The 13,806-nt window shown below is 44.0% G+C and overlaps 1 pseudogene; it reads right to left on the reverse strand.

Moving 5' to 3' along the window:
• The window catches only part of LOC107295732, a 7,301-nt pseudogene extending 2,901 nt beyond the window's left edge, over window positions 1–4,400 (reverse strand).
• Between the last annotated feature and the right edge of the window lie 9,406 nt (window positions 4,401–13,806).

A 13,806-nucleotide genomic window follows, 5' to 3' on the forward strand; every position in this document is an offset into this window, starting at 1 on the left:
ATTGTTGGGGTGGTCCGGGGTGGAGATGTACAGCTGGGTGTCATCTGCGTACTGATGAAACTCCACCCCGAAACCACGGATGATCTCACCCAGTGGCTTCATATAAATGTTGAACAGGAGAGGCGAGAGGACCGACCCCTGTGGTACCCCACAAGTGAGGCACCTCGAGGTCGACCTCTGCCCCCCTGCCAACACAAATATAAGGAACAGTTGCTGGAATTGGGTATGTCTAGTTTAATGAAGAGAAGGATGAGGGGGGACATGATAGCAGTGTTCCAATATCTCAGGGGCTGCCACAAAGAAGAGGGTGTCAAGCTATTTTCCAAGGCGCCTCAAGGCAGGACAAGAAGCAACGGGTGGAAACTAATCAAGGGGAGAAGCAACCTAGAACTAAGGAGAAACTTCCTGACAGTTAGAACAATTAACCAGTGGAACAACCTGCCTCCAGAAGCGGTGAATGCTCCAACACTGGAGGCTTTTAAGAAGAGACTGGACAGCCATTTGTCCAAAATGGTATAGGGTTTCCTGCCTGAGCAGGGGGTTGGACTAGATGACCTCCAAGGTACCTTCCAACTTTACTATTATTATTATTATTATTATTATTATTATTATTATTATTATTATTATTATTATTATTATTATTATTATTATTATTATTATTATTATCTATCATGGTGGCCATATCTGCAAATCCAAACGATATATGAAAAAGATGCTAAAACAATGGGATTCTATAAAGAACAGACAGAATTTGATCAGATACTGTTAAAAACAGATGAAAAGTTGATTAAGAAACTCTATAAATATTTGTTAAACTTAAAGATAGAGGAAGAACAAGTAAAGGAAACTGTTATGTTTGGTGATCGGTGAGGCATTGACAAGGCAGCAGGTGCAACAACAACTCTTTATTAAGGTTTTAAACAGAAGCCTGGATAACTGCCACTCCACCCCTATTTATACACTCAGCAACAAGGCGGCGGCCAATAGGATTCAAGTATTAGTTCCCGCTTTAAACACAAGTTAATGAGCATGTAGACAGAAAGTCTGGCACTTAACTGACATAGTCTTATGATCGTTTTTTCTACAGTTTCAAGTAATTCACATCAATACATTACACCCCTTCCTCCTAGATAGTTCATAAGGACAAATATTGAACATATTTCCTTAAATATGTTGGTGGCCTTTTCGCCCATTCCGAACGCCTTGGAACCGCTGGAGGCCCCCAGTCTGTCAGCTTGCCTGCCAGGCTTGGTAGACCGGGGCTGTGGGACCCGTTTGTTATGGGTAGAATCGAGTCTCTGTGGCTGGTCTGTCCTGGTAGACCCGAGCCAGTGTCCAAAGGTGGAGCAGACTCCACCGGTCCTGAAAATGGAGCCGTCTGCTGGCATTGCCCATTGGTTGAAGTATCAGTGTTTCGGACTGACTCGCCAGTCGTTAGAGCCCCGTTCCTTAGTCGGAGAGTTCCGCCGTCGCTGGCAGATTCTAATGCACGACTGCAATCATGCTGTTCCTGAGTTTGACTGTCACAAGAATCATGAGCTAGACTGTCACAAGAGTCATGAGCTAGACTGTCACTAGAGTCATGAGCTATTGGCTGGTTTGCTAACCTCCGCCGCAGTTGGTCGATGTGCCTGCGTAGCACACGACCGTCTTCCAGGACCACTTCGTAAGAAAGTGGCCTAGACACCTTACAAACCACAGCTACCACTCACAGTTCCCCTTGCCCGTAGTTCCGTGCCCAAACCGGGTCGCCCACTTGCAAGTGCCGTGGTGCCTTTGGCTGTGTTGCTTGTGAGGCAACTCTATCTGGATGTAGGCGATCCAGCTTTGTGATCAAATGCCGGCCCCATCTTAATTCTGCTGGGCTTCTGCCCGTGGAAGTGCAGGGGGTTGTGCGTTGGCAGAGTAGAAAATCTGCCAGTCTATGTTGTCAGTTGCCAGTTACTATCCTCTTTAAGGATTCTTTAGTTGTTCGGACCATGCGCTCCACTTGGCCATTAGAGGCCGGGTGAAAAGGGGCCGAAGTGGCATGCCTGATCATGTTAGCCCTTAAAAAGGACTGAAATTCAGCAGCTGTAAATTGAGCCCCATTGTCTGAGACAATCACGTCGGGTAACCCATGCGTGGCAAAGATTCTGCGCAGTTCCTGGATGGTCCTGGCAGTAGTCATAGTAGGGACAGGTGCGACCTCTAACCACTTGGAGTGACTGTCCACCACAATGAGGGAGAGTTGTCCCTGAAAGGGGCCTGCGAAATCGATGTGGATCCTGGACCAAGGGGTGTGTGTGGTTTCCCATCGGTGAACTGGGGCGTGGGGCATCTTTGGTCTGGATTGCTGGCAAATGTGGCAGCTGTGTACCTGAGCCTCAATATCTTTATCCAGCCCAGGACACCAAAGGTAGCTTCGCGCGAGTGCCTTCATCCGGACTATTCCCGGATGTCCCTTATGCAGAGACTCTAAGACTCTAGCCCTCAGTGAGTTCGGGATTACGACCCGACTACCCCACAAGATGCACCCCCTGTGAGCTGACAACTCGTCCTTCCTCCTAACTCTGAAAGTTAGGCCCCGGACTAATTTCCGGCCATCCTGTGAGCACCCAGTTCAACACATGGCTCAGCGTCATGTCTGAAGCTGTCTCGGCAGCCACATCCCCTGCATTAAGGGGAGACTCCGGCAGATCCTGGATAGCCAGGATGCGAGTGGCTAGAGCAGGGTTGGGCTCTAAATGCGGCAGGGGCAGTCTGCTCAGGCCGTTTGCGTGGCCCATTTCCCTGCCTGGTTTATGAATCAGACTGTAATTATAAGCTGACAGGAAGATTGACCACCTCAACATCCTAGGAGATATGATCTGAGGTGTTTGTTTGTTCATTGTGAACAAACCCAGAAGTGGCTTGTGGTCCGTGAAGACCGTGAAGGGCCTACCATACAAATAGTCATGAAACTTCTTGATCCCTGCCACTATGGGCAAGGCCTCCTTATCTATTTGGGCGTAGTTACGCTCTGCAGAGGACAATGTCCTTGAGTAATAGGCTATTGGAATTTGCCTTCTGTCAGCCATTAAATGACTCAGCAGAGCCCCTACCCCATACGGTGACGCATCACAAGCGATGCAGACAGGCAGCTTTTCGTTCAAATGCGTCAAAACTGAGTTTGAAGACAGCAGTGATTTGACTGCTGAAAAACTCCTCTCATGGATGTTCGTCCACTTCCACTGTGCATTCTTGTCCAAGAGCCGGTATAACGGCTCTGCCACTGCGGCCTTGTGCGGTAGAAAGGCATGATAAAAATTGAGCAGTCCTAAAAAAGCTTGAAGCTCCCCTTTAGATTTAGGACTTGGGGCCTGCTGAATTGCTTTGAACTTGGATTCAGCAGGATGAATGCCTTCGGCATCTATGCGGAAACCGAGGAACTCGGTTGAAGCTACCCCAATTTTGCATTTTTCCCGTTTCAGCTTCAGCCCCGCTTCGCGGAAACGCTGAAGGACGGCCTTGAGCCGTTCTGCCAATTTCTCGACTGATTCCCCAGCTATGAGGACATCATCAAAATATGGGCACACGCCTGGAATACCCTTGAGTGTGCACTCCATCACTCCCTGGAAAAGCCCTGGGGTGACACTGACCCCGAATTGTAGGCGCTTAACCTTGAAAGCTCCTCTGTGGATAACTATGGTCTGAGCTTCCACTGTGGCATTGTCCACCAGCAGTTGCTGGTAGGCTTGAGCCAAATCTAACTTGGCGAATATGCGACCTCCCTGTAGTGACGCCAAAATGTGGCTGACTACAGGCACCGGATATGCGTGTTGTTGGAGTGCTCTATTGATAGTGCACTTGTAATCCGCGCATATGCGCACCTCTCCATTGGCCTTAAGGGGCGTAACTATGGGGGTTTCCCACTGACTGCTATCAACCAGCTGCAGGATGCCTTGCTGCTCCAGCTTATCCAGCTCTGCATCGATCTTCTGCTTGAGGGCGAAGGGCACTCTACACGGCTTGATTCTTATTAGAGTTATGGCAGGATCAAGCTGAAGGGCTATGGGAGGTCCCTTATATTTCCCTACGTTAGGGCTGAAACCATCAGCAAACTATTGGCAAACTGCCAATAAGTCCACTGCTTGTGTGCTGTTTATTCCCTTCACACTGATTCCCAATGCATCAAACCAATCAAGCCCGATGAGGCTTGTGCGGTTGCCCTCAAGTACTACGACTTCCAGGGGCCCCTCAAATCCCTTGAATTGCACCCTGAGTGTAGCTTCCCCTCTAACTGTTACTCGGGAGTTTTGGAAATCCGTTAACATGACGTTCGAAGGCTTGAGCTTAACTCTTTTGCCGCTGTGACTACAAATGTGTTTGAAAGTTCCCTGGGAAATTATGGATAAGGCTGACCCCGTATCTAGTTCCATGTTGCATGGAACTCCATGCAGCTTCACTTTGAGCTGCAGCTTTTCCTTAAGTGGGCGATGGGCACCTGTTCTATGCACGCTCCTTCTACTGGCGCAATAGCCAACCCTGTGTTGTCCCGGGGCCCCAGTACCTTTTCGGGGAAACTCTTCTGGTGGGCTTTCTCTCCGACGACCCTGACAGACAGCGGCAATGTGGCCTTGTTTGCCACATGCCCGGCACGTTGCTGTGCGGAACCTGCATTCTGCACGTTTGTGTCAGCCTCCACACCCCGCACATCGAGTGAAGGGAACTGCCTTGTCAACTGGGCGTTGTGGCCTTCTTTCTGGTGGCTGCTGTAACTGATTGACCTCTTGATCCGATTCGGAGTCTTCGACCCTCTCAGTGCCCTCCTGGTGGACAGCCTCTATGCAGGGAGTGCTCATGGAGAGCCGTAAGGCCTTGATGGCTCCCCTGGCAGCTTCTTCGGCTGTGATCTCCCTTAGGGCGTCTTGGAACGAAATAGTCTCTTTAGCGAACAATTTCTGTTGGAGTTCCCTGCTTATCAACCCGCACACTAAGCAGTCTCGCAGTCTCTCTTCTAGGTCTTTGAATTCGCAGGGTCGGGCCACTTGATGAAGGGCAGCTATGAACTCGGCAGCCAACTCGCCCAGTCGCTGGTCTCTTCGTTCGAAGGCGTGCCTCCAGGTGATGACTGATAGCTTTGGCTCAAAGTGTTCTTTGAGCATTTTTTTGAGTTCAGAATAAGCAACGGACTCAAGCGGAGCTGGAGCGACTAAGTTTTTGGCGATTTCAAACATCGCCTGGCCACAAATGCACAGCAGCGTTGCGGCCTTCAAGCCGTCTTCACGAACTTGGTTGACTCTTAAGTAATTCTCAACTCTCGCGATGTATGAGCTCCACCTCTCTGGATGTGCGACGTCAAATTCTGAGAGTTTCCCAAGTTTGGCCATGGTGAGTTGTTTTCGGTGTTTTCGGCCTCGCAATGCCTTGTGCTGCCAAGGCTTCTTTTAATCTCCCAGGGATGGTTCCTTGGGAGCACTCTTCCTCCAGCGTTTTTGTACTGGCAGGAATGGGGGGGGACGTGGTCCAACCAAGGCGTCGTCGCTTGGCTTACCCCCTTAGTGACTCAACTCTTCGAAGTTGGCAGCACATCCCACCTTCGTCGCCACTGTTATGTTTGTGATCGGTGAGGCATTGATGAGGCAGCAGGTGCAACAACAACTCTTTATTAAGGTTTTAAACAGAAGCCTGGCTAACTGCCGCTCCACCCCTATTTATATACTCAGTAACAAGGTGGCGGCCAATAGGATTCAAGTATTAGTTCCCGCTTTAAACACAAGTTAATGAGCATGTAGACAGAAAGTCTGGCACTTAACTGACATAGTCTTATGACCGTTTTTTCAACAGTTTCAAGTAATTCACATCAATACATTACAGAAACAATGATAATATGGGCAAAGAACTTTGGATATAATATAGAATTAGAAGACTGGCAAAAGTTATGGGAAAGAAATATTAAATTAACTAAAGCAGTGGCATATAAAGAAAACTTATATAAGATGTTTTACAAATGGCATATGACACCAGTGAGATTAGCAAAAATGTTTAAAAATACTTCAAACAACTGTTCGAAATGCAAAGACCAGGTACTTATTATCATATCTGGTGGACATGCCCTAAAGCAAAAAGATTTTGGGTAAAAATACATTTATGGTTGAAGAAAATGACTAAAAAACAAATAGACTTTAAGACAGAATTATTTTTGTTAGGAATAATAGGAGCAAACTATGAGAAAGACTGTATATATTTAATTCTACACGTACTAACTGCAGCAAGAATTGTATTTGCCCAACATTGGAAAAATGAAAATTTACCAACTGAAGAAGTATTAATTAAGAAAATTTTAGAGTGTGCAGAATGGATAGATTGACTTTAAAGATAAAAGAGAAATAAGACTCAGTGTATTTTAGAACATGGGATAATTTCTATCAATGGCTAGAAAAACAAGTTAGAGAGAAAGGAATGTGATATGTAACTTTGAATATATATTAGCAAGAAGAAGACTATCGAGTGATTAATTAACATATTGTTTATGATAATTAACTATTATTTTTTGTTAAACACATGAACCCAGACATTATGCTGTTTGCTAAATATTGAGAATGTTATTTGAAAAAACCCTAACCCCAACCCCAATCCTAATCCTAACCCTAACCCAAATCCCAACCCTAATCCCGACCCCACCTCATTCCTAATCCTATAAAAATTAATAAAATGTATACAAAAAAAAATTCTGGAAAGGAAAACACTATATTTTTGACAAAGGGTTTCTGCCATCCTAAACATTTTCTGTACATTACCTGACTTATTAAGAAGAAGACAAAGTCTTTTAAACCCCAAAGAACTAGGTAAAAATGATATGTATCCAAATCTATGTTTAGAATGACAGTTTAGAAGCTTGCTTAGCAGGTTTTTTACTACACTCTGGTGTGTAAGGTCCCTAGCCAGCAAGCTATTTAAAAGGTTAGACAGCAGAGCCTGGTTCTTTTGAAGCACTCTAGCTATACCCTTGGGTTGATTTTTATTAACAGACCCTACATTATTGGTTGTTGTTGCAACACTGCAACTATCATCACTAGATATTGTCAGAGCCTGCATAAGTTTATCCAGCTTGGACTGAATATCATTCAGAGAAGTAAAAATAGCTACAACTGTAGAACCTGCGAGTAGGCAGAGCTTTCCTAGTGCCTTTGGAATAGTGTCTACAGCAGTATTATCAAGTGGCTTTTCTATTTCCCTCTGTGCTTGGTAGTAGATGGGAGGTAGAGCTATAAGAAGCCTTGTTGGATAACATAGAGGGTGGTGAGCCTTGTCTTTCCTCAATCCTAGTTGGGGAGGAGCAGAGTCTTCCTTTCTTAAGGTAGCAGACTTGTTCTTAAGCAAGGGAGTACTTACGACTCTGTGAGAATCATGGTGTGGTAGAAAGGATACAATTTTTCATTGTTTTCCAGCCTTGTGTTGTTGCTTCCCCAGCTTTCCTTTACACTGTTGAGTGCTGTCTGGGCTATTTCTTAGTCGCTTCTTTCCTTTGGTGGTCATTTCCAAAATACTCTTGCAAATAGTTTAATTCCACAGCTAGGTTCTCTTGCTCCTTAATATTTGTTGTAGTTACAATTTTATCTTCTAAAATCAGGGTTAAGACAACTCCCTTTGATTTCTTCTCAGTAAAATAGTCTTTAATAACTTTTTTTCCAAAGAAGCTGGTGGAAGGTTCAGCTTCTCCAGTAGTTCCACAACCAAGCCAGAGCCCTATGACTGTTGCAGCCCCTCAAATACTGGAATACTGCTGTCATGTCTCCCCTATTTCTTCTTTTCTTTAGACTAGCCAAACCCAAGTCCTGCAGCCATTCTTCGTATGTTTTAGTCTCCAGGCCTTTGATCATCTTAGTTGCTCTTCTCTGATTTTTTTCCAAACTCTCAACATCTTTTTTGTGATATGGTGACCAAAATTGGCTGCAGTATTCCAGGTGTGGTCTTACTAGGGTTTTATAAAGCGGTACTAATACCTTGTGTGATCTTGATTCTATGCCTCTGTTTATACAACCCAGGATTGTATTAGCTTTTTTGGCTGCTGCTGCACACTGCTGGTTCATGGTTAATAATCGTCCACTAGGTAGGACTCCAAGATCCCTCTCACAGTTACTGTTTTTAAGCCATGTCTTGCCCAATCTATACTTGTACCTTTGATTTTTCCTGTCTAAATGTAAAACTTTGCTTTTCTCCACATTGAAACTCATTTTGTTGGATAGGGCCCATTGTTCGAGTTTGTCAAGATCTTTTTGGATCCTGAGTTTGTCGTCTGGGGTGTTGGCTACTCCTGCCAGTTTGGTGTTATCTGCAAATTTGATGAGTTCCCCTTCAATTCCCTCATCTAAGTCATTGATGAAGATATTGAAGAGTACTGGGGCTAAGACGGAACCTTGTGGTACCCCACTGCTTACTTCTCTCCATGTGGATGTAGTGCCATTAAGGACTACTCCTTGAGTGCGGTTTGCCAGCCAGCTACAGATCAATCTGGTGGTGATGTTGTCTATTCCACCTTTTTCTAGCTTACCAAGGAGTAGGTTGTGGTCTACTCTACTTTATCAAATGCCTTACTGAAGTCTAAGTATTTCGCTAGTCTATTAGTTTAGTCACTTTGTCAAAGAATGAAATAAGATTGGTTTGGCATGATCTGTTTTTAACAAACCCCTTGCTGGCTAGCTTCCAAGAGCTGGTTTCTGTGATGATGTGAATGTCTTTGGAGGAAATCATTTTTACTGATTTTTCCCTCTTTGGGAGTTGTGAGGAGGTTTAAAGGTTTGAGTTTTAAATGACAAAACATTTCAGTGGCATAATTTGAAGATGGTCTGAGAACCATAAAACAGGAATTGATGACCCAGGGGTTACACCTGTGCTAAGCCAAAACAACCTATATTGTGATTTAGCAATGCGTGTAAATTATTTTTGAAAATTGGATGTATTTTGCTTGTGGCATCTTCAGTGTATATGATATAGGCTTATGTGTATATGATATACAGTAGGCTTATGGTGGCTATGTGCTTGTTGTTCAGATGAGCTTCTTTGAGACTAGTGCCTTGATTATGCTATTTTGGTCATGACTTCTTTTCCATCAGTTTCTTAAACTACCATCCTATGACAAAAATAATTTAAGTTTCATCTAGACAGTTGCCTAATGTTTTCAATTTAAACACAAAATCACTCTTGGGTTTGAAATCTAGATATTTTTTGGTTTTAAAAAGAGAACAACTTCACAAAGGGTTAGAAAGCAGTATCAGGATCTGGAGATCCTGTAAGTTGTTTGAAAGGCATATGAAGCCATGTTGACTAAGCTGCTTGCTGTGTGTCTTGCACTGAGCCACAGGATGTTTGTAACTTATAGTAGGGAATGCATACCGTATTTTTCTGTGTATAAGATGCACCCTTGTATAAGACACTCTGGCATGCGAGTTCCAAGCTTACAGCAAACAAAGTCAGCGCTGGGAGCATCTGCCTCCCAGTGCTCTAAATAGATGCCTCCCAGCCGGCCCCATCCCCCACCCACCTAACCAGCATCCGGCACGATGAGCATGCATAGTCAGTTCACAGCAGCAGCCTTCCGACCCTGGTAAACAAACCGGCATGACAGCAAGGCAAGGGAAGTGAAGGCAGGTTTTAAACTCCCCGCCGTTTCTCCACGCCGATCAGCTATTCAGCGGAGTGCCAAACAGCTGAGCCGGCAAATCCAGAAGTTCGGCCGGCTGCTATTATCAAGCAGGACGGACTCACAGCTGCGTTCCACAGGGTCCCCGGCGAGCATACAGGTACGAGGGAGGGAAAGGGCTGTCGCTGCCATCCATGCTGCTGGTCCCATCCGCTTCCTCCGGACGCCGCCATCCGACAATCTTGCCTCCTCCCCCCTCCTGTTAGTGGCAAGCCCACAGGGGCTTGACACCTGCACCAGGCGGCATGGCAGCGGCATGTAAAGAACCCACACAGGCATGCCCTGGGCTGCGGAGGTTACCATTATTTTTTCGTGTCTAAGACGCTGCACTTGTATAAGATGCACCTGATTTTTGAACAGGGTGTTTGCAGGAAAAAATAGCGTCTTATACACGGAAAAATACGGTACTTCAGTTCACGGTAGAGTTCTGCCAAGATGGCATAAGAGGTAGCATCTGTCATTAGAGTTCCCTCTAAAGCCTCTCTTATTTATTTTTTTGTATTCGATAATTTTATTTTCTCAAAATATAAAATACAAAGAAAAATTCAAAAAAGTAATGGAAAACTAGAAAAAGGAGAAAAGAAAAAAGATAGTGTAAAGAGGGAAAAGAAAAGAAAAAGGCACCAACTTCCGACTCTCTTTAGCACAGTAAAAGATTACAATCACAACTTTTTACTTTTTCACAATATGTACAAACCATTTCTATATCCATAAACCCATCTAATTAGCAAAAACAAAATGAAAATTTCATTTTTCTTTTTCATTGCAAGCACAAATTCTGGAAGCAATTTCAAAATTGAAAAAAGATGAAATATATTCTCTTCTTTGGACAAAAGAATCAGTTTGACCATCTCTGCTACTGTTTGCCGTGGGGAATAATGTATACCTCTATTGACTCATTAATCTTTATCATAATTCATATTAAGGGAATCCTCTATATAATTTTTTAACCCTAAAGGGAGAAAACACTTTCCCTGATCTGGATATTTTACTAACTTTAATCAATACTCAAATATTATATATAAAAGGGAAAACAAAACAAAACAGAACAGCAACAAAAGAAACCTGTTCATTTTAAACCTAGAACCCAAAACAGAAAACTACTTTAAGGCTTTCACAGCATTACATAAAAAAGAAAAAAAAGAAAAAAGCAGAGGATATACATTTACAAACTCATTGTGTACCTTAATGCTTTCTTTCAATACATATGTCAAAGCTTATAAAAAAATCTATCCTAACTAATTAGATCATTGAATTTAAGTCACTCCCTCCAGCTTATCTTCATAGAATGAAGCCCTTTTCTTCTCAAGAGTGTCTATTAAATCTCTTTTCTTCAGGAAGTTCTCAGTCTTATTTATATCCATTAAAAATGTCCCATTGTTTTGTTAAACAATTGTAGGTTAATCTGAAGCAAATCCTTGTAGAATAAAGTTTCCATCTCTAAGATGTCTATCGAATTGTTGAAAGAAAAATCTTCAGGGTCCAGTCCAAGCTGGGAATAAACAAAATGGAGACTGATTTAGAAAGAAGGTTGTAGTTTATTGAAGAGCAGAGCCAGACAGAAATGTGGCTCTGGGAAAGCTGACCACATATTAGTAGTATGTAGTACATACCAATTTTCCTATGGAGCTAAACCCCTCCCCTTTTATGACATCACTTCCGCATTCACCCACCCCAGGAGGACTTCCCCTGTCCCACAATCCCTTTCACTGGAAGTACCATGACGTGACTTCTGCACTCCTCCAGTAGGACTATTCCTCTGTCCCACAATCCCTCTTGCCAGAAGTACGATGACATCACTCCCCCCGGAGGACTGACCCACCACCTCCATATCCCACAATACCTTTCACCGGAAGTGGTGTGGTGCCTTTCCGCCCAGGCACGCTGGCTGAGGAATTCTGGGAATTGAAGTCCACAAGTCATAAAAGGGCCAAGTTTGAAGACCCCTGGTTTACACAGACCAGGAAGTGAAAGCAATAGCCTGGCAAACTAAGCAGCCCTGGTCCTCCTGGTCCTCGCCTGCTCTTGCTGTAATGCAAGGAATGTAGGTATTGCATCCTCTGTTTTTCTAGGCTGTTTTACAGTGAATATATGTCAAAAATAAATCCTATTTTGCAAAAAGTTGTTGTTTGTGTGTGTTTTTCTTTTTCCATAAGGTTTCAGAGGCTTGCGTTAAAAGACAGGGGAAAAAAAGAACAAAGATTAACAGGGTTGGGGAATCTGACTGGGCTGTCACACTAGCATGCTGTAAGTGTGGAAATACAGATGCATTCAAATAGGATCCCATAACAAGAAAAAAAGAATAAGGAGTATTGGGAGGATGCAGAGAGGCTAGGGACTAAACGTAAAATGGCATAAATACATGTCAGAGCAGGGCTTTGGGCCTTATGTGCATGTGTGGTCATCACAAGCGTGCACAGAACATGTTTGGGCATGCCCCTTGCATAGCATTCAGAGCAAGTGCTGTAGAGATGTGTTACGGCGCATGCTCTCAAACCATGTGGCCACACATGCTTGACCACAGGCGTGTCCTTTTCAGGGCCTATAAAAGGGGGCCTCTGCAGGCGGGTTTGAATTTCTGTCTTTAAAGCCTAGCAGCCGTTTAAGAACATGGAAGAGCATAATAAAGGAGATCCTAGACTTTGGACATCGTGGGGCCGGTCAAGACCTATTTTGACAGATTGTAGTAAAGCATGTTGTGTTTATGATAAAGAATTGAGTGACTTCCGGTTTGAATTCCAGCGCCGATGGCGGCTTTTCTCTTTGCCGCCCGCCCCGAGGACGCGTAAAAGCCGCAGGAGCAGCGCCAAACATCTGCTCTGCGGCTTGGAATCCCCTTCCCCGGGCAAAGGGGAGGGGGGGGAGCTTCCCTGATAGGGGTAGAACTCCCGAGCTCTCACGGTTTTACAGCTGTGGGGGTGAAGGTGAGTTCCCCCGGAGTCAGGGACTTCTCTGCGCTTCGGGCTGCCTCCGTTCCGGTGAACGAAGACAGACGCGGATTCAACCTCTGCTTATGGGAGATCGTGAGTAATTCTTGTGAGCAGACAGAGCGATCCAGGTGCTTGGGAGCTGCAAGGATTTGAGCCTTTAGCTCTGAACTTAATAACTTCTCCATTGATGTTTAAAGTTTAAGAAGAAAGGAAAAAAAATGGCCGCAGAAGGACGTTTTGCTCTTTAACAGAGACTTTCACTTTCTGAGGACTTTCAATTCTGCTTTCACTTTCTGCTGGACTACTATTGTATTAGATTTGCTGGTATTGCTGGTGGGCAAGCTATCTGCTCCTGCTTTTGGTGGCAGTTTTAATAAAATTTTACTGGACATTATATTATATAAATTAAATTAGAGAAGAGGGGAAGAGAAAGTAAAATGGCTTCAAAGCGTGGGGGAACTTTTCCTCCTCAGAAAGGCTTGAGCTCTTCTCCAACTGTACAAACATCACAGCAGACAAAACCTACTCCCCCACCCTCTCCTCCAATGCCAGCCTTAACATTGAAAGATTTACAAGATGCCTTAAAGGACACTGCCAAACAGATCAGATGTGAAATGGACGAGCTGTTTGAAAAGAAACTTGAGGAAAAACTTGAAGAAAAATATGTTGAGCTGAGAGATGATATAGTGTTTGCATTGCAAGGCTTGGCTGATCATGTAGACCGCATTGCAGGGCAGGTGGAAGAAGTGGAGGAACATGTTGAAGTTTTGGAAATCAGAATGGGGAAAGTGGAAGAGAATACTGATATAAATCAGAATGAGATTCTTATGTCACAATTTAGAGAAATGGAACATGCGTTGAGAATAAGAGGATTGAGAGAAAATGTCCTAGAAAAACTGGAGGAGGAAATTGCAGCAGAATTGGCCTTGGTTTTGTCCTGCCAACCTGAAGAAATCACGAGAGAAGTGGAAAAATTTTTTAGAGTTAACTCATGGGTGGCGAGACAGAGAAATCTTCCAAGAGATGTTGTTGTTTACTTTTCAAAAAAATCAATCCGCAATGAAATTATTCAAGCTTTTTATAAACAGAGATTTCAAATTTTAGGACAAGATGTGATAATTTTAAAAGAAATACCACCCAAGATACTCAGAAGAAGAAAGGACTTTGCTTTTTTGGCTGAAGAATTGAAAGTGAGACAAATACAATTCAGAT

The sequence above is a fragment of the Protobothrops mucrosquamatus genome, unplaced genomic scaffold (assembly GCF_001527695.2).
Source record: "Protobothrops mucrosquamatus isolate PMUCROS unplaced genomic scaffold, P.Mucros_1.0 scaffold2465, whole genome shotgun sequence".
In the NCBI taxonomy this organism is placed as follows: domain Eukaryota; kingdom Metazoa; phylum Chordata; class Lepidosauria; order Squamata; family Viperidae; genus Protobothrops; species Protobothrops mucrosquamatus.